The following is a 24,797-nucleotide window of genomic DNA, read 5'->3' on the forward strand; positions in this document are numbered from 1 at the left end:
ACCCTAGTTTAAATAAGAGAGAAATATATTTCCTTCCCATTAATAAAGCTGTTTAGGGGCCAGTGAAGGGTTTCAGTTTCTTTTCCTTTCTTCTTCTGCTGGAACAGAATATGACTTCTGTTTCAAGGCCACTAAGATCCATGATGGGTTCAGGAATTTAGCTGCCCTGTCTGCATCTACAGCAGTGGGAAAGAGGATGGAGGAAAAAGAAAGAGATGAGCACACTTATTATTTAAATTTTTTATTAGATATTTTTAAAGGGCAATTTTAGGTTCACAAAAACTTGAGCAGAAGGTACGAGATTTTTTATACACCTTGTACTCTCACATATGCATATCTTTCCCATTACCATCATACCTTTTTTAAAAGAAAATTTTCTTGAAATTTATTTCAACATTTCTGCTCACATCTCATTTGGTTAGAGATTAGTCATATGAGTCACATGTGTAGCCATAGAAGACTGGGGAATGTGGTCTTTTAGTTGCCTGGCAATGTACCCAGCTAAAATTCAAGGTTCTATTGCGAAGGAAAGATTCAATATTCAGAGCCACCAGCAGTCTGTATGGCACTCTCAAGGTGGTTCCAACATAGAAGTCGGTTGGTCAATATACAAAGAACGCTAACACTGGCCATCTTGAGTGAAGGGCCACAAGAGAGGTGCACACAAAGGACAATAAGCATCCAGAGAGAGCAAATGCAGTGGGGAGTACTGGGACGTCTTCATGAAATGGATAACTTCAGGAGACCTGGAGGATGCACAGTGGTTCCAGCGCGGTTGCCTGCCCCAGCTCCCTCTGCTCCTCTCTTTCTGGCTGGCAGACCCTGCCTTTGAGGCTCCTGTTAGCATGAGGACCCTCTTAACAACCAAGCTTTCTAAAGGTGAAAAAACTATGTTAGTTATAGCTTAAGCTTCACTTCAGCTGAAAACTAAACATAAAATTAAAAGTTCTTGAAGAGAATGTGAGAACATCTCTGAAAATGTTTGAGGGCCCTGGGCACCTGGAACCCAAGGTTGAGAAACACTAGTCTAAGCCCATAAAACATAACAAAATATTTTTCTGTCAGGGGTACTATATTGCTGTGCTTAAGTATTTGGTCTAGAGCCAAAGTCCTTGGTTTAAATCTTAATTTTGTCCCTTACTAACAGTAGGTTTTTGGGCAAGTAATTTAACATTTTTATATTTTAGTTTCTTCACCTATAAAATGAGGACAATAATAGTATCCATTTCATAGGTTATTTTAAGGACTAAATGAGCTAATCAAGTAAAAATAGTTATCAAGTAATCAAGTAATTTTCAAGTAAAAATAATGTCTGACATACAGTTTATGCTATACTAGTGCTTATTAAATACATGCTAAAATTTCAAATTGTTTCTCCCTCTAGAGAATCAGTAATTCTCAACATTATGTAAGGTCTAGTCTGCTCACTTCTTTTCACTTTGTGCTTGCTGAGAATGAGAGTCCTTCTCAGTGGCTCTATTGCCACTTAATGCCTCACTTCATTAGTCACACAAGTAGAGCTCACAGACCCCTAGTTCAGCAAAAACTCAGCTCAGTTCTTAACCACTGTCTGTTGTTCTTAGATTCTACCTTGGGGAAGGGAGAGAGTGTTCGTTCTTACTCTTTCAAAAAATGATCACATCTGGGTTTGAATCCAGGCACTGCAACTTCTATCTGCATGTTCCTTTAACCTTTCCACATTTCAGTTTCTTCATTAAGTCAAAGGGAATAGCAATATCTCACCGGATTGTGATGAGAATTAAACGACGGCTATAGAATGTTTATCTTGGTCAGCATGTGGTGAATGCTCAATATATTACATCCACAGTTATTCTTAGAATTGAAGACATCATCATGCAGATTCTGTGAGTGAGCCCCAAAGGTCAGTTTGAAGATGAACTGTCATGTCAACTAACTTGTCCTTCCAAATGCTAAGTATCCAGCAATAGAGGTGAGCTGGGGAAGGGTAAAAAGAAATCACTATCATTGCTAAGGAGATGAGAAGGTAAGGAGAAATTCTTATGATAAGGAGGTGAGTTCTTGGCTAGAGCTCTGCCTTAGAAATTGTATGCTCATAACATAAATACTAAACATAAAAGAAAAATCATCCATTGCTTTTTTTCTTAAGAGAAGCCATTACATTATGCAAATATCAAAACTAAAGTTTGGGCAAAGTAAATTTCTGATCATTTCAATAAGTGAAACAACAATTATCATCATGCATAATATGAAACCTCAATGCAGAAATAGTGTACTTTCAAATGTGACATGTCAAGTTATTTCTTGGAATTTCTGGGTGGAAGTGAGAATTCCCTAACAACCCATTAACATGGCTATTGTCAACTATTTTTTAAAAAATAGAAAAGGTCTTTTGAGAGATTTTTAAAAAATCAAATCTGTCTTTTGTATAGTTAGAGAAACTCATAACTCCATAATATGCTTTAGCTTTTTTTTTCTTTTCTTTCCTTTTTTTTTTTGACTCACAGTCTTTTGTGCTATATAGATATCATACTCCTTAGCTGAACCCAAATATTGCTCTGATATTACCAGTAGATTCAAGTTTTCTCAGATGGCATAGGAAAACTGAAAGTGATTGCAGTACATCATACTATCTAATTAATATTTTCCTCCCTAAGTTCAGAGGGACCTTTACAAAAATGTATCTCTGGAAACACCCATTGTCACCATGGAAGTCTGTCACCAGGAGTTTTCCATTATCCAGAGAATCTGCATATGTAGTAGGCTGAAGTAAAGGCCAATTCTTTTCTTTTCTGCTCTTTGATCCACACCAGAAATTTCTTGGGGAACTTTAAACAATATTCATCCAGTTTGATTTTGTTGGCAAAAACAAAACTTTATTGTCTCACACAGACATGTACTTGTAAGTTTTTTCCACATCCTCTCCTTGAGTTATTTTTGATAAAGTTAAATTGATACCAAAATTTATTCTTTTCTTATTTTGTCAGGAGATAATTTCTAAAGCATTAAATATTTTTGGTATAAAAACTCATGTGAATTACTTTGAATACACGTGAACTTACAATGGCTTTTGACCTACAGAAGACAAAATGCCTAATCTATTTTTGGGTATCTTATTATGCAATAGACAAGGCAATGTTAGCATAAAACACATTGTTAAAACTAGACAGAAACAGCCATAATAAACTGCTATAAACCTTCAATGAAGTAAAGAAGTAATAATTTCTACAAAAGGATTGCTCCATTTTGGGCTGAAATTACAGTTCTGTAAGGGCAAAAAAGTTTACCAGATGCAAGGTCACTTGAATTCACAATAATACATACCTTTTTCTTCTGAAAGAAAGAGGCATTTGTTTCTTGACATGTTATCAGAAAAATAGTTCTTTTTTTTCTTCATCTGTCACTCAAAGTTGTCACTACATTCGGTGGCTATTTATTCTGCACACCACTCCTACCTCCAGCCGTGTTGTCAGCCTGTCTGGTATTCCAATGCCAGCAACACATTTCTCTATACTTCAAACACAACTTCTGGAAAAGTAACTTCCTCCTTCTGTTGTAAATCTCAACTGAGTCATTGCAAGAAGTTTCACTGTGCTCACCCTTCTTTCTGTTCCTCATTTTTAATCTAAATAGGAACTAGTGACATTTTCCTTGATTAGTGGAGCCCTATTTTTGAATTATGTCTTGAGTTGAAGTGTCCAATTCAAGCTGATCTGTCATGCATTTCTACTGAGCTTTTTGTGGGGGACAAATGGCACAGGTTCAAAATTGAATGGTGAAGGGTAAAGTTGCAAATTTATCTGTAACCTTCATGCCATAGATATTTCAGTAAACTTAGCTCAATAGTATTGGAAATAATGAAATCAATTTTTGTCACTTACTTGTTTCACATTTGCCTGAGAGCTCAGAAGCTCACACCACTCAGACACTGGGTAGGCTGAACAACAAACTGGGAATTCCATCTAATGCATAATTTAAGGGCAGTTTGTATTGCAAAACAAAACAAAGCAAACCAAAACAAAAACCTGAGTAGTCTGAATCTTCCTTTAATTCTCATATACTGCATGTTTATAAACAAGTTCATTCACCTCTTCATTCCAATAATTCCTTTGACAAAGGAGTGAAAATCAAAATACTGCATAGGACAAAAATAATTATTAAAATTGTTCTTCAAAGATTTTCATTAAGATTTTATTATTTAATGTTTATGAAATAATCTTACCAAGAAAATGTTAACTAACATCCAATGAAAATAAAGATTTAGAATGTAATTTAAAGGAGCCATGGACTCTTCTGAAATATATTACCTAAATGAGCTTAGAAGTAAAAAAAATGCCAGATGGCTTTGGAATTTCCAATTCCAAAAAAGAATTTTAGTGCTTCATTTTGTTTCTTCAGAGGACAAATGTTTCATCATATATTACTACAGCAATTATTTTCTAATTTAGGATTAGTGAATCTAGTTATAGAGCACAGTTTCTAGGTACAAAATGGCTAACACTGGCTCTAGGAAAAGAAATAATCTTCCAAAGAAGAATTTACTCCTTTTCATTGACCTAACAGTCGCATTGTGCGATGTGTAATGAGCACTGGAATATGGGTCAGGAAACTTTGAGTCCAGTCCTGCCTCTCTCATTAAAAAGTCCCCTGACTACTCTGGGTCTCAGTTTCCTCACATGTAACATGAAAGGGTTGGGCCATATAATTCCTAAGATTATAAATCTTCCAGTCCAAAGATTTTCTTTTAGAATTTAGGAACTGATTTAAATTACATATAAAATGGAAAAGTGAATAGTAATAATTTAAAAAGTTAAGATGGTAGTTTTGATTTTAAAGATGGAACAAGTTTGGCTAAAGTTACTGATACATAAATGGGTACATTCTTAATCTTAAAAATAAAATGTATAAAATCTGTATTCTCTGAATGAACAATGAGCTGCACTCCCACTCCCCATCCCAAATTAGGCCATGTGGATAACTTGACCTTGGGATAACTCTGTTCCTTCTGAACCGTGGGCTCTCAGTCTGGGCATTATTGACACTTTGACATGGGTATCTTTGTTGTTGGGGGCTCTCTGGTGCATTGTTTATCAGCTTCCTGGCCTCCATGTTTACTAGATGCCAGTTAACAAGCCCACCCCCCAAGCTGTGACCACCAAAAATGCCTCCAGATAATTGTCCCCAGTTGAAAAATCACTGCTTTTAAATGAACTAGTCTTTTCTGGTTTTCTGTCTTAAACTCTGTACCCAACGTATCAGAGTTGTCGTGGTATTTCAACATTTTTTGAACATGTGTATATATATTTTTATGCACAAAAGCACCAAAAATGAAAATCATTAAGGTTAGGTGGAAGTTATAGTATATGGGTGCTAACTTGTACCAGACACTGATGAATCTCTATTTCCTAAAGCCAGAGTTTGTACAGTTAACACCTGCATTATATGAAAAATGTAATTTTTGTACCTAAAGACTTTACTTTCTGGCTGAGGAGACACACAATCCATTGATTTAGAATGGGCTTCAGACCATTTACAAAGTAGCACGCCAATGAAGTGAGTGTGACTGAAGAGGGTGCTGAGTGAAGGGCCGATAAGAGTGGACAGGGAGGGGGCAAGGGGGGCGAGAAGAGTGAAGCCTGGATCCTCGCAGGGGATGTGACTGCCATGGCACAGGAGGGAAACAAGCTCCGGGAAAGGGTCGGCAGGCCCTCCCCGAAAGTGAGAACTCAGTACTCTGAGAAAGGCAATGAGAGCTGTGGGAGGAACTTGCGGAGTCCTGAGGCCCAGCCTTGAGGTTTAGCGTTAATTTTACACGTGGACTGGAGGCTGATGCTGAAGTAAAAGGAGCTTTTTGATGGAAACTTCTTTTCATTCCTACAACAAAAGCTTTGAAGGAAATTGACATACTACTCAAAAGGCCATTTTACTTCCCAGGACGGCAGTCAAAAGATAATTTAACAGTGTTTCTTTCCACTCCTATTTAAAAAAAGTGATCAGTATAAAAATTTCGAGTCTAGCCATATTAAGAAACTCAACCATTTCAGAACAGCTAAATTATTCTAAGGTCAAGCTCTCAATTGTGCAGTGACTATGTCTTCATTGCAGAATGTGGGAAAATACCACCCTCCCTGCCAAATAAGTGCCAAAGAAGCAATGCCAGAGTTTTTCAGAGCCAGAAACCATATAGAATGAATACTGGCACGAACATGGGTTGGGCTTGAGTCCTGACTCTATCATATAGTATTTGTGTGATCCTCAATATTCTCTTCTGTGAAATGGGAATAAGAGGGGTAGTGGAAGAAATCATGATGTGTTGGTAATACATGGATGAATCAATAGAGTAGAATAGAATAGAATAGAATAGAATAGAATAGAATAGAATAGAATAGAATAATTTATAACATAAAGTACTTAGCAGAATTCCTGGCATCTAGTAAGGACTCAATAGATATAAACTACATTATTTTTTCATGCTAAAATGTAAATTCTTCTCCTCAGGGGTTTTAAATATGTACTGGAAACCCTTGAGGTTGCCCTTTTCATATAAATATGTTTTGTGAATTCACAAAATGAGAAATTTTTAAATAAAAAGATATGGTATGAGGAGGAAAGCTTCAGCTAGGCTTGAAGAATAGAAAGGTCAAAAGTGCATTTTGTTATAACTAAAAGGCTAGAGAAAGGATGAGCAGATGCATTCAGAGTTCCTGAGAAGGCAAATGGAGAGAGGGGAAGCTGAGGCGAAGCTAAGGTACTGCATGCAGGTCCACCTGCTGATGTAGGACTGTGCAGTCCTGCCTGGGACAGAGGCACTTTTTGGAAGGAGCTTTCTGTGCTTTAGGATGTTCCAAGGGTAATGGTGTCTCTATATTGTTTCTCATATCCCCTTTCCCCTCAACTCCAAAGAAAGAAAAAAAAATAGCAAGAAGAGTTTTGAGCAGCTCAAATTCACCCTGCTTCTGGCCCTGAGAAAGAATGAAAAGGGGCATTTTTCTGAATCTAAATAAGCTGAGGACCTCTTGTGGGGCTGTTTTCTCCCTACAACTCTGCATGTGTCCCCTCCACACAGGAAGGGGTGAGCTGTCTCCTGTGTAGATGAAGAAGGTTGCTATGTAGACAGCAATTTCAATCCCAAACCAAAGCATCCTATGAAGTGATGTAGCTTAAGTCCAAGGCATTAATCAAAAAAGAACCTGCCTTGCTGTCAGACTGGTGAATAAGGAGATAGAGCTGGTAAAAAAGGAGGGCCCAATCCCAAGGCCAGATGAGTTTCTGCACCTAGGGAATCCAGCGGGGTGCTGGTTTACCAAATACAATGCAGCCATCTTGATTTTTTGGTTCTATGCCTACGATGCCAATCAATCTGTGGATCTGGATTTGTGGAGGATGAGTAAACAATGTCCTTCCATTTGGGGCAGCTCTAACTTCAGTTTTAAGACATCCTGTCTCTGAAGCTCTGCAGCAGCTCCTGGTCCTCCTGAGTGCAAGTTGTTCCTGCACAAGTGCCTGATCCTGACCTGATCTCCCAGGTTTCCCATTCTTTGACTTGGTTTCCCATTTTCTTCTCTCTTTTGGCTTTTATTTACTTGCCTCCAGGCTATCTATTCAATGTGTTCTTATAATGTGATTCCATCTTCTCTATTAGTTTATTTTCTTCCATAATTCTCCTGGTCCTGGCTTTATAATCCTCCATTTTACAACTTGTTGTTGCTCAAGTTTTGGTGTAACAAAAGGGGAGTATCCATGGGACATCAGATGGGACTGTCCAGTGTTTTACAAAAGAGGAGCAGAGGCATGGCAGTCACGAATACTGAATTTGTTCATCTAAGTGTCTTGAACCTGTTTTAACTTAGTTGAGCCTGTGAACTGACAGTGTATGCTCAGCTTCAGTGTGTAGAGCTTGTGATGAAGGGGGGCACTGGAGGAGCCCGCAAGGAAAGAACTTGATTAGATGGAATTGTGTGATTTTGAATGGAAGAAATCTTCCCTTCTGTCCTTCACCTCTCTGCCTATACTTCTTGCACTCATTGATGGTTATCGAGAGCTCACTTGAGCTCAATCTGTGCATGAGATGAGCTCCTTATTGTTTTATTACCCAGATGTCATTCCACCATTTGATGTTTATTAAGTATGGCATTTTGTTATTACAGATGACACTTTCCAGAGACGAAGTGTGAAAGCAAAAGCCATTTCAAGTCTCACATTCAGCAGTGTTTTGGAAAGAACATAACGTTTTTCACTGTTTAATTCCCATCTATTCCTTGATGTAAGTAAATGTTCTCTGACTTCCTTAAGATATTTTTGACTTCCTTAGAAGTATAATTGCATTGTTACCTGACAGCATATTAAAGATAACATAACTCCATGTTGGCTTTCTGTTCTGAGTTGTTCCCCTTTATCTTTTTCTCCTTATTGTTAGGTCTATAAGGTCTGTGTCATATTGGTCAAAATGTTATTTTTAACTAAAGTCTATCATTCTCATCATCTAAAATTCTGCTAAAAGTGAAAAACTGGGGTCAATATAATGGAGCTATAATAGATAACTCGTGCAATTCAGAGTTATAGGGCATGTATCTTATGAAGAATAGGCAGCCATTAAAATAATTAAAATCATGATTTCAGAAAATATTTAATAGTATAGAAATGCTTTCTGTACAACCTAAGAGAAAGGAGCAAGATGTAAAGCCAGATAGTATAGTTTAAAATAGGTAAAAACATAGCATATGTATATGAAGGAAAACATTGGAAGGAAAACACCAAATATTAATAAAGTATATTTCTGGTATAAGCTTATGGCTGATTGTATATATATATTTTTTGTATTTCTACACTTTTCAAATTTTCTTTTTTACATGTGTATTATATCATAATTAAAATATAAATAATATAATATTTTTGTTTAACCAGACCCCACATATAATACCTTTTCAAGTTACATCTTCCAGTTGTACTACCTCCTGAGAAACCTTGTCTCCTTTATACTCATTACTGATTGTATCTTTTAAATAACTAATTGATTATATGTACATCTGAGTAACTTTCATTAACAACATATTTAACACTATTTCCTTGTTATTGACAAGTATAGTTTCATGTGTTTGTAACAAAAGTATATAGAGGTGCTTGGAATATAGTAATCAGAAAGACACTTTTGTTTTTCTGTTTGTTTTGTTGGTTTTTTAATCATGGTGTTTTAGAAGCAGAACTGCCAAAAAATGCAGGCTTTGTTGTGAGCTAGCAGTCAGGAATCAAAATAAAATGCAATTTGAAAGGAAAATGAGTGGTTATGGAGTGCTTTGCTAGGCACTTCCACATGTACTTCTACTCCTTCTTTACTCCTTTTCACAGATGAAGAAATGGAGGTTCAGCGAGGCTAAAGGACTTGCCACAGGTCATAGGGGTAGCAAGTGCTGCTTGTTCTTGACTTAACTCTTCTACTTTACTTGGTCATAAACAAATCTGTCTGGCAATTTGTATACACTCAGAGAGAGCAACCACCCAATCAGATGTAAGTTTGGGAATGCATGACAGTTTGGGAATGCATGGGAATTGTGTACATACAATTTTTTATATTTGTCATTTCATATCATAGCAACTTGTTTTGTGTATGTTGTATGTAAATTCTGTGTTTTATGAGAACAAATATTTTTATTCCTTTTTTATTCTCTGTAATTACCAGTGCACAGTGTTTTCAATCCAGGTTCTCTGTAGGTGCTCCTACCTTGCCATTAAATCTTAGTATTCTATGCAACTTATGGCACACTACTATTTTGGATCCAGAAGTGCTTGGTACATTTCATTATGCTGAGATTTTCTGTAGATGGGTAGTAGCTAATGAGACAACAAAGATTTTCAGGCAATTAAAACAATTAGTGTGAGAGTTATAGCCATAATTCATGAGTACCTTTGTAAAATTGAGAGAATTAAAGGTGACCTATTTTGCAGAAAATGCACAGATTATTAATGCTACTTATACTACTGCTTTTTAGTAGAAGAGTCAGGAGTTAGTGATATTTTCTGAGGTGTTCAAGTGTAGCCCATTGAATTGCAAATAGATTGCTGATAATGAACACTTTAGTAAGGACAGTAAGCAAAGTTTTAGTAATTAAATCATCAGTGACAAGTGCACATGATAGTTCTTCGATTCCAAATACATTGTTAAATCAGAATATTTGACAAAATCAATAAGAAAATGATAATAATAGAAACACCTCCAACCAAAGCTATTAGACCTTCTCTTTATGCATTTTTACTTATTTTATTTAGCAAAACTTTATGTATCTCCTAGATTAGTTGATATAGTAATTAACTGAATATCTAATTATGTCCTGGGTATTCTGCTGGATGTAACACAAAGTACAAAAATAAAAAAGACATAGTTTCTAGAATCTGGGATGTTAAAGTCTATTACATCATTAGGACATCAACAAGGACACAAATAATAGTAAATGACGATGGGGAAAGGAGAGGGACAATGTGATCTGGGTATAGAATGAGTCAGTCTAAAGACTCCAGAGGGTTCTATCAAGTCATCCAGAGGCAGCAAATCATCAGGTGGTGGTGAAGGGGGTTTTCATAACATTTCACTCTACAATGTGTAATGTCTATAAAGCCATGAGCCATGTAGTTCTGTCCCAGAGCAGTATTGTGTGCACAGAAACTCAGCTACCAGCAGTGAATTTAGAATATCTCAAATACTTTACATGTATATTTTAAATACCAAGAAGGATACAAATAAATCTTAGAAAATTTCCTCAAAATTCCTCCTTTCTCTTTCCCACAAGGTGCCTCCATACCTAGCAGAGGTTCTTACTCCTCTAACTTATTTTCTGAGCTGTTTCCTCTGCCCCCAGTTTGAGCCATCTTCATTTTCCTCTGCCCATCCTCTCCTACTCCTTATAATTGACTCTGTTAGGTCCTTCCCCTCTTCCTACCACCTCACAGTCATTGCTCTCTCCGTGGGTTCTCTCATGATTCTTCATTACTAATGCCAAAAGCAGTGCTTTCTTTTGACATCTCTTCTTAGAACACAAGGGAGGGGAAGAAGCTGCACAAAAACAGAATGTTCTTTAGCAGGCTGGGGAAATCCTTAAATGAGTTGTAAACCCATCAGATCTGAGGTCTTGCACACTAAGTCTGTGATCTTTTGCCCATTGAATTCTTTTTTTCACATTTTTTTGATGTTGTTCAAGTACATTGTCTCCATTTTTCCTCCAACCACTCCCCACCATCCTAGCCATCCCCACTTCCCACCCTTGATCCTATACCCCTTTGGTTTTGTCCACGTGTCCTTCATACATGTTTCTGACAACCCTTCCCCCTTTTGCCCCTATTATCTTCTTCCACCTCCACTCTGGTTACTGTCAGTTTGTTCTTAATTTCAGTGTCTCTGGTTATATTTTACTTGCTTGTTTGTTTTGTTGATTAGGTTCCACTCAAAGATGAGATCATATGGTATTTGTCTTTTACCACCTGTCTAATTTCACTTAGCATAATTCTCTCCAGTACCATCCATGGTGCCTCGAAGGGTAGGAGTTCCTTCTTTCTTTCTGCTGCATAGTATTCCTTCATGTAAATGCATCATAGTTTTTTGATTCATTCATTTAGTGATGGCCACTTAGGTTGCTTCCAGCACTTGACTATTGTAAATTTTGCTGCTATTGGCATGAATAGGTTTTTTTGAATTGGTGTTTCAGGGTTCTTAGGGTATAGTCCCCACAGTGGAATTGCTGCTTCAAAAGGCAGTTCCATTTTTAGTTTTCTGAGGAAATTCCATACTCTTTTCCACAGTGGCTGCACCAGTCTGCATTCCCACAAACAGTGCACTGGGGTTCCCTTTTCTCCACAACCTCTCCAACACTTGTTTGTTGATGTGGTTATGATGGCTTTTATGACTGGTATGAAGTGGTATCTCATTGTGGTTTTTATTTTTGTCTCTCTGATTTGCCTATTGAATTCTTCAGTCAGAGTGCTGTTGCCTATATGCTTTTGTATATCTGTTGCTGTACTTTTCCTTGCAGCTATGATTCTCTCAGAAGAGAGCTTTTGACTACAGAAACATAGGCCAAAATTGTGCATACTTAGGATGTTGTTCATATGGAAGGTAAAAGACAAGAATTCCTGTTGTAAATGTTTTCTTTCCTTAATCTATTGTAGTATTATAAGTATTGGTACTTTGATTGTTTTTGGCCTTATATGGAGAAAAAGTGGATTCTCTCATATTAGTATTCATGAGAATGTTTACATGTGACATAAATCAATAAACCATCATTTGATTATTTACCAAAATATATTATTTTCCAAAACTGATTCAATAAGTAAGTAGCTCTATCAGCATGTATATTATAGAAGTGAATTTGATGAGGTATTCATGAATTATGGGCTGCAAGATGATTTTTAGGTAGCTAGGGGGCTCTACTACTATGCTGGTTGAGTGATTACACACATATATATGCCCATAGGTAATATATATAATACACACATAACTGTTTTAATAATGACGTGAGGTATAGAAAAAGAATTGCACAAATATTATAAGAAGCCTCATTCATGTTCTTTTTCACTAAATTCCTCTTCAAACCAGAAGTGCTAAAAGGCCAAGAACTAGTGAATGTGAGTTTCCCAGCTTTTTGCTTCCTCTGGCTCTTCTTGGAAGAGCTAATAAACTGACAGATCACACAAAATCCAGCACACAGTAGTCACTCAAATTTTTACTGAGTGCAAAATGAAACCCCCCAAATCAGGGTGCAGAGGATCCCAGGTAGGAAGGGGCTGAGCGTATCCTGCTCATTTATACACTGCATAATCACAGAAAAGCTGAGGATGATTCATCTGGAAGACCTATTTAAGGAAGGAAGTGAAAGTCAGAGGCTAAAAAATGACCCATAATCAGGTGCTGACAGTTGTGTGTTGAAAGGTCTATGTAAAGCCAAACTTTCCAACCACAAAAAGGGACCTGTTCTGTTTAAGATTTTGGAGTGAAGAAATTAAGGGGAAAGCTGAGCTGAGATGAAAGGTCAAGAAATAGTTTTAACTTTCATGCTTGACACAGAGAAATTAAACAAATATACTGAATAAATTAAACAAATAAATGTCCAATCATGCATTTAATTTGAATTCCCATGATTATTTGTAGAATTTGTAAGAAGACTCCAAAGTTTATTTTTGATACGAGGTAGGCCATCTCATATGCCAAAAATTGAAATGCCCCATGAAATCGTGCACAGATGACTCAACGATTCGGGGGCAGAATGCTCAGATGGTCTTTGGTTGATGCTCCCTGCTGCTTGTTTGTAAGTTAATATATGCATTTATTCACTCATTCATTTAATCTTTTTTTAAAATTCAACATATAGTTAGCACTTACTCCATCCTGGGCATTCTGTTAGGTTTCAGGGATACAAAAATGTGTCCCCCTCTGTTAAGGAATTTGCAGTCTGGCTTGTGAGACAAGAAAAGTGATTTGAACTGTACAGTGTTGTAAGTGCTGTAACAGAAATAAGCCCAGAATGCAAATTCAGATGGGGGGAATCTAAGAAGGCTTTCAGTACCTATAAATGCATGAGCTGAGTTTGGGATGAGAACAGGTTTAACCCCATGAAGGACAGGAACTAGAGCCTGGTTGCTAAATGCATAGATTCTACAGCCAGGCTGTCTGGTGTCAAGTTTTGGTTTTGACAGAAATGATGCATGACTCTAGGCAAATGTCCCTCACTTTCTCCATGAGGAAGAAAGATAATAATACCTACCACTTACCCCTCCCAGGATTGTAAGGATGAATATGTGAGTTAGTATTTCCAAGGAACTGAGAACAGTATCTGTCTCACCTAATGGTTACATGTGTTACAAATAAAGAGGTCGAGAGATGAGTATCCTAGGTAGCAGGCATAGCTGTTGTAGTGGCCTGAAAGGGCATGGACGCTGCCTTTAGGAAAGAGTTAAGAATAGAAGGTAGAAGGTAGGGTCTGTAAAAGAGGAGAGTGAAAGATCAGGTTGAGAGGTATGAAGGCTCTGTTAAACAGTGTGAATATTATCCTAGATTCCATAAAGAGCCAAAGAACTGATAAGATCAGTTTCATATTTTACACAGTTCATTCTGGAAATGCTGCAGAGAATGGATTGTAGGGTTGGAGGCAATTCTGGAGTCAGGGAGACAAATTAAAACAGTATTTTCCCAAATTTTCCAGTAATAAGAATCACCTGTGGGTGTTTTTAAACATACAAATTCCCAGGCTCATTCCTGGGAGATTCTGACTGAGAAGTTGGGAAAGGTCCAGTAATCTATGTTTTTAAAAAGCGTGAAACAGCCCTGGCTTGTGTGGTTTAGTCAGTTGGAGCATTGTCCTGTGAACTGAAGGGTCGCGGGTTGGATTCCTGGTCAGAGCATGAGCCTGGGTTGTTGGTTTTGTCCCAGTCAGGGTACATGAGAGAGGCAAGCAATCGAAGTTTCTCTCTCACATTGATGTTTCTCTCCCTCTCTCTCTCTCTCCCTCCTTTCCTCTCTCTCCAAAATCAATAAGCATGTCCTTGGATGAGGATTAAAAGAAAAAAGCATGAAAACATCTGCTTCCTGTCTTCAGATGACTCCTGTCTTCACAGAGATTTTGCAAGGTGGTGGCTGTAAGCATTGAGGTGAGGACTAATGAGGACATAAACCAAAGTAGTAGAAACAATGTGGTTGGAGGTTAGGGGACAGATTTCAAAAGCAAGAAGCAGTAGGATTTGGTGAACAATAGAATGGAGCCAAGGATGTCACTCAGATTTTTGGCTTGCATGATGGGGTAGAATTTGAAAGAAAAGTAAGTCTGGCATTAAGGTTAGTGAGTTTAGATTTGCTCAAGTTGAGTTTGGAGGGTCAGTGGGAGGAATGTCTAGTCAGAGGTTGCTTATACATACTGGAAGCACAGGGAAGACATCTGGGCTGGAGACATGCAAGTGGAAGCCATCGGCACACAGGGAGTAACTGAAGTTTGGCAAACACCAACATTTAATTGGTGGGGAAGGGAACAAAATCTTTTCTTATTTGTTCATTCATTTATGCATTCAGTCTTTCATTCAACAAACCAATTTTAAGAGCATGTTCTATGCCAGGTACCATGTTACACACTTTTCCATAAAGGCAACTGTGAAAAAATAGCTAGGAAGTATATAAGGCAAAGAGTAGTGTCACTGAAGGCAAATGAGAAGATTGTATCAAGCGATGTCAAGACACCAAATGAAATAATGAGTGAAATGGGTTCTCTGGATTTAGGAAAAAACAAGGTCATTGATAATTGAGGAGAGAGTAGATTCTGCTGAGTGATGGGTAAGGAAACTGAATTTGAGACACAGTCTCAGTCATGAATGGGTGGTGAAGAAAGGATGATAATCAAGGATGAAGAGAGATAAATGTAGTAGACTGCAAAAATGGTTACAAAATATTCTCCTACCTGTATGCATGACCCTTTGCAGTGTTTCTTCATAGTTACTCCAATCAAGAGGCTGAATCTATGTCTTCACTCTTTAATTTGGGCTTGGTCATGTGAATTGCTATGACCAATGGGGCATTAGCAAATGTAGTAGAACAGAAACTTGAAAAGACTTTGTGGACTGAGGCTTGCCTCTCTTGCTGTTCTTGGGAACCCTGTGATTGCCACCAAGTAAAAATAAACCTGGATTAATTTTCTGGAGACTTGTAGCCAATCTCTTTGTCACTCTGCTGGCAGCCAACATCAACTGACAGCAAGCAACAGCCACCAGAGATTGAGTAAGATACTGAATCAGCCCACAGCCAATTAACCCACTGACTTTAGCTGTAGAGTGAGCCTAGCCAATCCTAGCAAAACTATCCAGCAAAGACCAGCCTAAGTCACCCAGTTTTGGGGATAGCTTCTTACAGAGCAAAAACTAATTGATAGAATAAGATATTACCTGAGTGTCAAAGATTTCAAGTATCTAAATTATCCTGGGGTTTGACATTTCTCTGAGCTGGATTGGAGGTCAGAAAAGCTTTGGTTGTTCTTGGTCTATTTTCTCTTCCTAATACACTGTCCCAGGCAGAAACAATAAAGGTAGTATTTAGGAGTGGAATGGCTAAGTCACATGGTATTATTGATTTATGCCACAATATGGATGAATCTTAAAATAATAATGCTGAATGAGAAAAGCCAGACCAAAAAGAAGTACATACTATGTATTTTATTTATATAAAATTCTAGAAAATGTACACTCATCTATAATGACAAAAAGCAGATCAGTGATTGCCTGGGGATGGCATGGAGGAGGGAGAGATGGATTATAAAGGGTCATGGAGAAACTTTTAGGGATCATAGATATATTCATTTTCTTGCTTGTGATGCTGGATTTATGAGTGTGTACCATATATTGAGTATGATGTCAAAACTCATAACATTGTACAATTTAGAGATGTGCAGTTTAATGTACATTATTTACATGCTAATAAAGCTGCTAAGGAGAAAAAGAAGAACAAATAAATCCTTCCAATTTTGCTTCCTATTCATAAGTGTGGTAGCAGAATAATGTCTCTCTCCCAAAGATGTTGATGTCTTTATCTCCCAACCTGGAGATGTGAGTAAGTGGGCATGTGTAGAACTGTGAATATTTTACTTTACATGGCAAAAGAACTTTGCAGGTATAATCACAGATATGGATTTTAACATGAGGAAATTATCTTGAATTAATTGCATGGGTCCAGTGTAATCACACGAGCCTTTAAAATGGGGACAAAACTTTCCTGGTTGGGTCAGAGAGATACAATAGAAGAGCAGAGCCCTGGTCGGGTGGCTCAGTTGGTTGGAGTGTTGGTTGAACCCATATAGCAAATGATCATGGGTTTGATTCCCCACGAGAGTACATAGGTTGTGGGTTCGATCCCCACTTGGGGCATGAAACCAATCAAGTTTCTCTCTCTTCCTTCCTCTCTCTCTAAAATCAATAATCATATCCTTGAGCAAGGATTAAAAAAGAACAACAGAGGAGCAGAGATTTGAAAACCTCCACCTGCTATTTCTGGCTTTGAAGCTAAAGAAAGGAGACCATCAACCAAGGAATGTGGTTCCTCTAGAAGCTGGGGATGGGCCTCAGTTTATAGAAAGCAAGAAGACAAAGACTTCAGTCCTATCATCACAAAATGCAGGTAATCCAAATGAGCAAATGGACTCACCCTTACAATCTCCAGAAAGAAATGCAGCCAGCAGACACCTTAAATTTAGACATGCTTCACTGTTGACATACTAAACTATAAAATACTTAGTTTGTGTTGTTTTATGCCACAAAATTTGTGGTAATTTGTTTTAACAGTGTTTGAAAGTGAATATGTAAATTTTTCATGGACAGAACATTGAATTTATGGGTTATAGCAACTGTTTTGATGACCTATTTCCAAGTCATAAATCACAAATAATGAGAAGTTGATTGTATTTTGTACCCCTTTGCTGCCTGCTTCCATTTTAGTAACTTGCTCAACTTTTAAAAGGCTGCTCTCGCCACTCAGGTATGCTTCCACAGGCTGGTTGTAGGTGCTCAGTTCTTTGAATTTCTTAGTCTGAATCACATATAATTGAAATTTTCTACCAACTGTTGAAATATTCTCTCATTAAACATTGGCCTCATCAAGCATCAGTATTGTAAACAATTTATTTTATTTTATCTTATTTTTTGTTTCTCTGTGTGTGTGTATGTCCAGACTTTGAAAGCCAACAGACTCTAAGGGAAGCTACTGTATACTTTGCCAGATACCCATTATCTCTTTAGTTTTTGAAGACTGGAAAACAGACTGGAAAACAGACTGCCAGAATTATTAATAGATTTAAATACTGGCTCTACTCTCTTATGAGTTACTTAGACATCTGTGCCTTAGTTTTCTCATCTGTAAAATGGGGACAATAGTGGTATATTGAAAGTAAGGATTTAATTCGTCTACCCATATAAAACACTTTCAACAATGCCTGGTACATGTAAGCACTCAGTGAGTGCTGGGTTGTTAATTATGATGATGATGATGATGATGATGATGATGATGATGATGTCTTCACTATGAGGAAGATTTTTATCACAATAATGAATTCCTATGTTCTAACTTCATATGTCCTAGCAAAAAAGAACTCAGTTTGCCTTTCTTGTGTGCCTGTGCTTCTAAAAAGATACAGATCACTTCCTGTGGCTTTCTTGCCCTGAAAGTTCCTGTTTCTTCTGAGGCAGAAGCAGGAAGAGAAAAAGCACGTGGGGGTGTTTGCTGAGCACAGCAGAACTCTGTGCGATGACTTCTTTCCCCTCAGTTAGAGGCGTGAGTTGCTGGAGCAGGGGTTATTCTTTTAACTTTTCCCGTTTTTCCAGCTTTCCCCAAATGGCCTGGATCTCCATTCTGAGCCTTTCCTCATCAGTGCATGATGAGGAGTCAAAATATTCCTGAAGTTTTGTTGTCTCTGAAAATAAAATCGAACATTCCAACCAAACCATTTACAGTTTTATATCAGCTTTCTTGTGTGACATTTATTTGAGGAAAGGCCCTCTTGCATATGACAGACTTGGTTTTAGAAAATTGAATCAGACAGATTAATATGATCTGATTTAAGAGAAGGAAAAGATACACTATGTGATAGAAGAGTTATTTTAAATGAACTTATTTTCATGGCTCTGAGTGCCCGGAGGAAGAAAACATATGGACGGTATTGCTAATTGAGTAACATATTCGGTTAAGGCTTTACATGCAGTTTACTAGACTGGGCAGCCAACTCCTTGGTCTTTACTTTTTTTTAAATTTAATAAATTTTAATTGTATTTTTATTACCATTTAATCCTCTGTACCACGCCCCCCTCACAATCACCATCCTGTTGTCCATGTCAGTGAGTCTTTTTTCCTTTTTTCTCAATCCCTCCACCCACTACCCCCCTCCACCCCCATAGCTGGTATCCTGTTTTCTATCTATGAGTCTGTCTCTATTTTGCTTGTTAGTTCAATTTGTTCATCAAATTCCACATATGAGTGAAATCATATGATACTTGTCTTTCTCTGACTGGCTTATTAAAAATATGGAACGCTTCATGAATCTGTGTGTCATCCTTGCACAGGGGCCATGCTCAGCTCTGTATCATTCCAATTTTAGTGTATGTGCTGCCACAGCAAGCCCTGGCCTTCACTTTTGAATGGAGGGCTGCAAGAGAAGCTGTCTGACATATGGAACAGTCAACTGAAAATAAAGTAGCATGATTAATGCAGGCAATTTTCTTCACTGTGGTTACAAGATGGCTGGGGCTTCTAAATTTACACACTGTACATTGAAGTGGAAGTGGATGCCAGATCTAAGAGCTCTGTGTGGGCAGCCTCAACAGTGGGTATTTCAATTTGACAATTTTGTTAGTTGCCATAGTAATTGTTACAATCATGTGGTTTGTGTGGTTTTTGTTATACTGAACACCTATTAGAAGCACCCAGCAAGCCACAGCGTTTTACTTCATTGTTTTCTTCTGCATTCTCCTAGAGAAAAACAATAATGTGTGGTCAGATTTTAAGTTGAATTAAAAACAAAACAAAACAAAGAGATCACTTGCACATCTTGATGTAAAGCATATCCATTTCCTTATTATTTTTAATTAGTTTTATTTAGTACAGAAATCATCAGGATGTGATTTTATTTTCCAAAACAAGGAGTCCTAGAAACCAAGGTTACAAAGCTTCATAAAAAGAACAGGAAACTCCCTTCTTGTTATGAATGTGTTGTGTCAGCACAATGCTGCTCAAGTTCAGACTGAAATTTAAGCTGATTCGAAAATGACTGTAAATGTTACTACTCCCTTTACAAATGGTGCTCTCGATGGCCATGTATTACTTAATCTCTGAATGCTACTCCTAAGGCTAGATTTTGAAGGTGGTTTTGAAACACTGGGAAGTATTGTTTTGCTAAACAAAATATTTATATTGCAATTGTTGTAACAACTCGAAGGTTTATGGCTAGATGTTCATAGCTCTCTTCATCTTTGCCATAGGATTATTATTTTTTTACCCATTGAAATATTACTTCTGAAGTTAAAATACAGGTATAATAATGATGAAAATATGCAAGTCTTCTTCAGATGATTTTCTCATTTTTATCAAAAGGAGATAAGGCTGGCTCCTCCAATCATTGTTGAACCAACCCCATAGCATGGGAATTCAGGTGCCTCCATTTGGCTTGTTGACTTCACGAGAGGAGACGATGGAAGGGGTAGCTAGTCTGGAGTTTGGATGTGTGCTCAGAAGGGACAGTAGAAATTGACCACTTCTTATTATTTTCAGTAAAATCCCCTGAAAGAATTTGGGGAGAATGACTTAAATATTATTTCTTAAATCTCATACACTGCATATATACACTGATCAGTTAAAAATTAGGTAGAATTTCCTAACATGGGGCTTTCTGCACAACTATAAATTTCACTGCTTTTAAAGATTAGTGCAAGTAGATGTGTTCTATGTATATTTTTATTTATCATTAAAAATTCTTTGATGATAAGAATTCTGCCAATCAGAAAGAGTGACCAGGAAATTATACACCCTTGGCAAACCATTTAGAGTGAAACCATTTGCAATTGAAAAGTGATAAGTTTTGTGGTCTGGTTCTTCTATGTACTTTCCTGCTGGAAATATGAAGACTATGAAAATGCTAATAATCATTTATTAAAAAAGAAATAGTATACAGTGAGATGAAGACTCAACTAATGTCTTCAAATTTTTATTATATACATTAAATAATGCATAAAATTGAGAAAATGAAAAAACATAAATCAGTATTAACTTCATAACAAATTGCTATTTCTTTTTTACTAAATATTTTAAATTTAATTTGAGTAGACAAATCATTCTTGTGGTTAAAAAACATAAAAAGTGTCATAAGTCTACGTGTTTCTTTTAAAATTTTTTTATTATATTTTTTCAAACACCATTATCCTCTTATCCTCTCTCCCCTCTCTCAATCGCCACACTGTTGTCCACCTCCATGAGCTCATTTTCCTTTTTCCACCTCCTAGACCTTGCCTCCATAGCTGTCATCCTGCTCTCTCTCTTTGACTCTGTTTCTGTTTTGCTTGTTAGTTCAGCTTGTTCATTAGATTCCACATATGAGTGAAATCATATAGTATTTGTCTTTCTATGACCGACTTATTTCACTTAACATAATGTTCTCCAGGTCCATCAATACTGTCACAAAGAGTAAAATTTTCTTCTTTTTTATAGCCAAGTAGTATTCCATCCTGTAAATATCCCACAGTTGTTTTACCCACTCATCTACTGATGGACACTTGGGCTGTTTCCATACCTTGGTGATTTTAAATAAAGCTGCAATGAACAGAAGGTTGCCTGTGCTCTTTTGAATTAACATTTTGGGTTCCTTCAGATATATTCCCAGAAGCAAGTTCACTGGGTCAAAAGGCAGGCCCAGTTTTCATTTATGGAGGTATGTCCATAGTGCTTCCTACAGTGGCTGTACCAATTTGCATTCCCACCAACAGTGAAAAAGGGTTCTTCTTTCTCCACATCTATGCCAGCACTTGTTTATTGATTTATTAATGATGGCCATTCTGACTGGTGTGAGATGATAACTCATTGTGGTTTTAATTTTAATTTCTTTGATGATTAGTAATGTTGAACATCTTTGCATGTATCTATTGGCCATCTGTATGTCCTCTTTGGAGAAGTGTCTATTCAGGTCCTTAGCCCATTTTTTAATCAGATTTTTTATTTTTTGGTTTGGAGTTTTCTAAGTTCTTTATAAATTTTGGATATTAACCCCTTATCAGATATATCAGTGGGTATGTTCTCCCATTCAGTTGGGTGTCTTTTTATTTTGTGGATGTTTTCCTTTGCTATGAAAACCCTTCTTAGTTTGTTATAGTCCCATTTGCTTATTTTTTTGTTTCCCTTGTCTGAGGAGATACATTTGATAAAATATTGTTTTGAGCAATATCCAAGATTGTATTGCCTATGTTTTCTTCTAGGATTTTAATGGTTTTGGGGTAACGTTTATGTCTTTACTCCATTTTTAATTTATTCTTGTGTGTGGTTATAAGAAGGCAGTCTAGTTTCATTTTTCTGTACATATCTGTCCAATTTTCCCAACACCATTTATTGAATAAACTATCTTTAGCCCATTGTATGTACTTGTTTCCTCTTGTGAATATTAATTGACTGTGAAAGTGTGGGTTTATTTCTGGACTCCTTATTCTGTTCCTTTATTCTATGTCTTTTTTTTATGGCAGTTCTATGCTGTTTCAGTTACTGTGGCTTTATATTATAGTTTGTTATCGGGTAGCGTGATTCCTTCAACTTTGCTCTTTCTCAGGATCACTGTTGCTATGTGAAGCCTTTTGTGGTTCCATATAAATTTTTGAAATATTTCTTGTAGTTCTGTGAAATATTTCATTAGAATCCTGATAGGAATTGTGTTGAATCTATAGATACTTTGGTGGCATAGACATTTTAATTACGCTAATTCCTCCTATCCATTAACAAGGTATGTAGTTCTAGTTATTTGTATCTTTTATTTCTTTCTTCAGTGTCTTATAATTTTCTGAGTATATACCTTTTACCTCTTTGGTTAGATGTATTCCTAGGTATTTTACTCTTTGTGAAGTAATTGTGAATGGGATTGCTTTCTTAATTTCTCCTTCCAATAGTTCATTATTGGCAAATAAAAGTGCAACTGATTTTCTGGATATTAATTTTGTATCCCACTACTTTGCTGAATTCATTTATCAGTTCTAGTAGTTTCTTGGTGGAATCTTTAGGGTTCTCTATGTACACTATTACGTCATCTGCAAATAAAGACAGTTTTACTTCTTCCTTTCCAATTTTGATGCCTTTTATTTCTTCTTCTTGTCTGATTGCTGTGGCTAGGACTTCCAGTACTATACTGAATAAGAGATGAAAGCGGATGTCCCTGTCTTGTTCTTGTTCATGATCTTAAGGGGAATGCTTGTAGTTTTTGCCCATTAAGTATGATGTTTGCAGTGGGTTTGTCATATACAGACTGTGTTATGATTACATATGTTCCCTTTATTCCCACTGTGCTTAGAGTTTTTATCATAAATGGGTGCTGGATTTATCAAATGCCTTTTTGTCATATGATCATGTGGTTTCTATCCTTCATTTTGTTTATGTGGTGTATCATATTCATTGATTGAGCATGTTGTACTAGCCTTACATTCCTAGAATAAATCCCACTTGACTGTGGTATATGATCTTTTTGATGTATTGCTGTCTTTGTGTACTAATATTTTGTTGAGAATTTTACCATCTATGTTCATCAGTGGTATTGGCTCATACTTTTCTTTTTTTGTAGAGTCTTTATCTGGTTTTGGAATTAGGATAATTCTGGCCTCATAAAATGAGCTTGGGAGTCTTCCTTCCTGTCGAATTTTTGAAATAGTTGAGAAGAAAAGGTGTTAATTCTTCTCAGAGTGTTTGGTAAAATTCACCTGTGAAGCCATTCAGTCCAAGGCTTTTGTTTTTTGGGAGTTCTTTTGATTGCTGCTTCAATTTCACTAGGTGTAATTCATCTATTCAGACTCTCTGATTCTTCCTGATTTAGTTTTAGAAGATTGTATGTTTCTAGTAATTTACCCATTTCATCCAGGTTGTCCAGTTTGTTGGCATATAATTGTTCATAAGATTTTCTTACAATCCTTTGTATTTTTGGGGGGTGTCAATTGTTATTTCTCCTCTTTCATTTCTTATTTTATTTATTTAAATCCTTTCTCTCTCTCTTTCTCACTCATTTTTTTATGAGTCTGGTTAAATGTTTGTCAACCTTGTTTATCTTTCCAAAGAACCAGCTCTTGGATTCATTGATCTTTTGTATCTTTTTTTAGACTCTATGTTGTTTATTTCTTTTCTGGTCTGTATTATTTTCTTCCTTCTACTCACTTTGAGTTTTGTTTGTTGTTCTTTTTCAAGTTTCTTTAAGTGTGAAGTTAGATTGTGTATTTGAACTTTTTCTTGTTTCTTGAGATAGGTTTATAATGCTATGAACTTCTCTTTTAGGACTGCTTTCTCAGTGTCCCACAGATTTTGGAGTGTTGTGTCCTCATTATCATTTGTTTCAAGGTATCTTTTGATTTCTTCCTTGATCTTGTTGTTGACCCATTCATAGTTTCAAAACACATTATTTAGCTTCCATGTCTTTGCATGTTTTTCAGTGTTCTTGTGGTTGATTTCTAGTTCCATAGATTGTGGTCAGAGATGACACTTGATATAATTTCAATCTTCTTACATTTACTGAGACTTGTTCTGTGTCCTAATGTGTGGTTTATCCTAGAAAACATTCCCTATGCATTTGAAAAGTATGTATATTCACTTCTTTGGAATTAAATGCTCTGAAGATATCAATTAAATCTATTTGATCTAGTGTGTTGTTTAAAGTGTCTGTCTCCTTGTTGATTTTCTGCCTGGAAGATCTGTCCACTCAAGTCAATGAGGTGTTAGAATCCCAAGCTATTATTGTATTTCTGTTGATCTCTCCCTTTATGTCCATCAAGTTTTGCTTTATATATTTAGGTGCTGCTGTGTTGGTGCATAAATGTTTACTAGGGTTATACCCTCTTGCTGGATTGTTCCCTTTATCATTATTGTAGTGTCCTTTGTCTCTTACTATAGCCTTGGTTTTAAAGTCTATTTTGTCAGATATTGGTATTGCTATCCCAGCCTTTTCTTTCTTTCCATTTGCACGAAATGTTATTTTCATCCCTTTACTCTTAGTCTGTGTATATCTTTCTGTCTGATGTGGGTCTTTTGGAGACAGCATATATGTGGGTTTTGTCTTTCATTTTCTCAATGTCCCTAGGTCCAATCCCCT

At 36.7% G+C, this 24,797-nt stretch overlaps 1 long non-coding RNA gene and 1 pseudogene across 2 annotated transcripts; both read right to left on the minus strand.

The window, feature by feature from the left end:
• Positions 1 to 225: 225 nt before the first annotated feature.
• Positions 226 to 3,519, minus strand: LOC123813531. Of its 2 annotated transcripts, XR_006784763.1 has the most exons (3): positions 3,304 to 3,519; positions 1,622 to 1,956; positions 226 to 873 (listed from the first exon to the last, which is right to left on the minus strand). It is a non-coding gene; the product is annotated as an uncharacterized LOC123813531 (long non-coding RNA). The 2 variants fall into 2 exon arrangements; XR_006784762.1 differs by having other exon boundaries at positions 226 to 1,956.
• Positions 3,520 to 18,999: 15,480 nt separating this feature from the next.
• On the minus strand, positions 19,000 to 19,099 carry LOC123813582 (annotated as a pseudogene).
• Between the last annotated feature and the right edge of the window lie 5,698 nt (positions 19,100 to 24,797).

Source organism: Phyllostomus hastatus, unplaced genomic scaffold (assembly GCF_019186645.2).
Source record: "Phyllostomus hastatus isolate PE091 unplaced genomic scaffold, TTU_PhHast_1.1 phas_contig_152, whole genome shotgun sequence".
Classification (NCBI taxonomy): domain Eukaryota; kingdom Metazoa; phylum Chordata; class Mammalia; order Chiroptera; family Phyllostomidae; genus Phyllostomus; species Phyllostomus hastatus.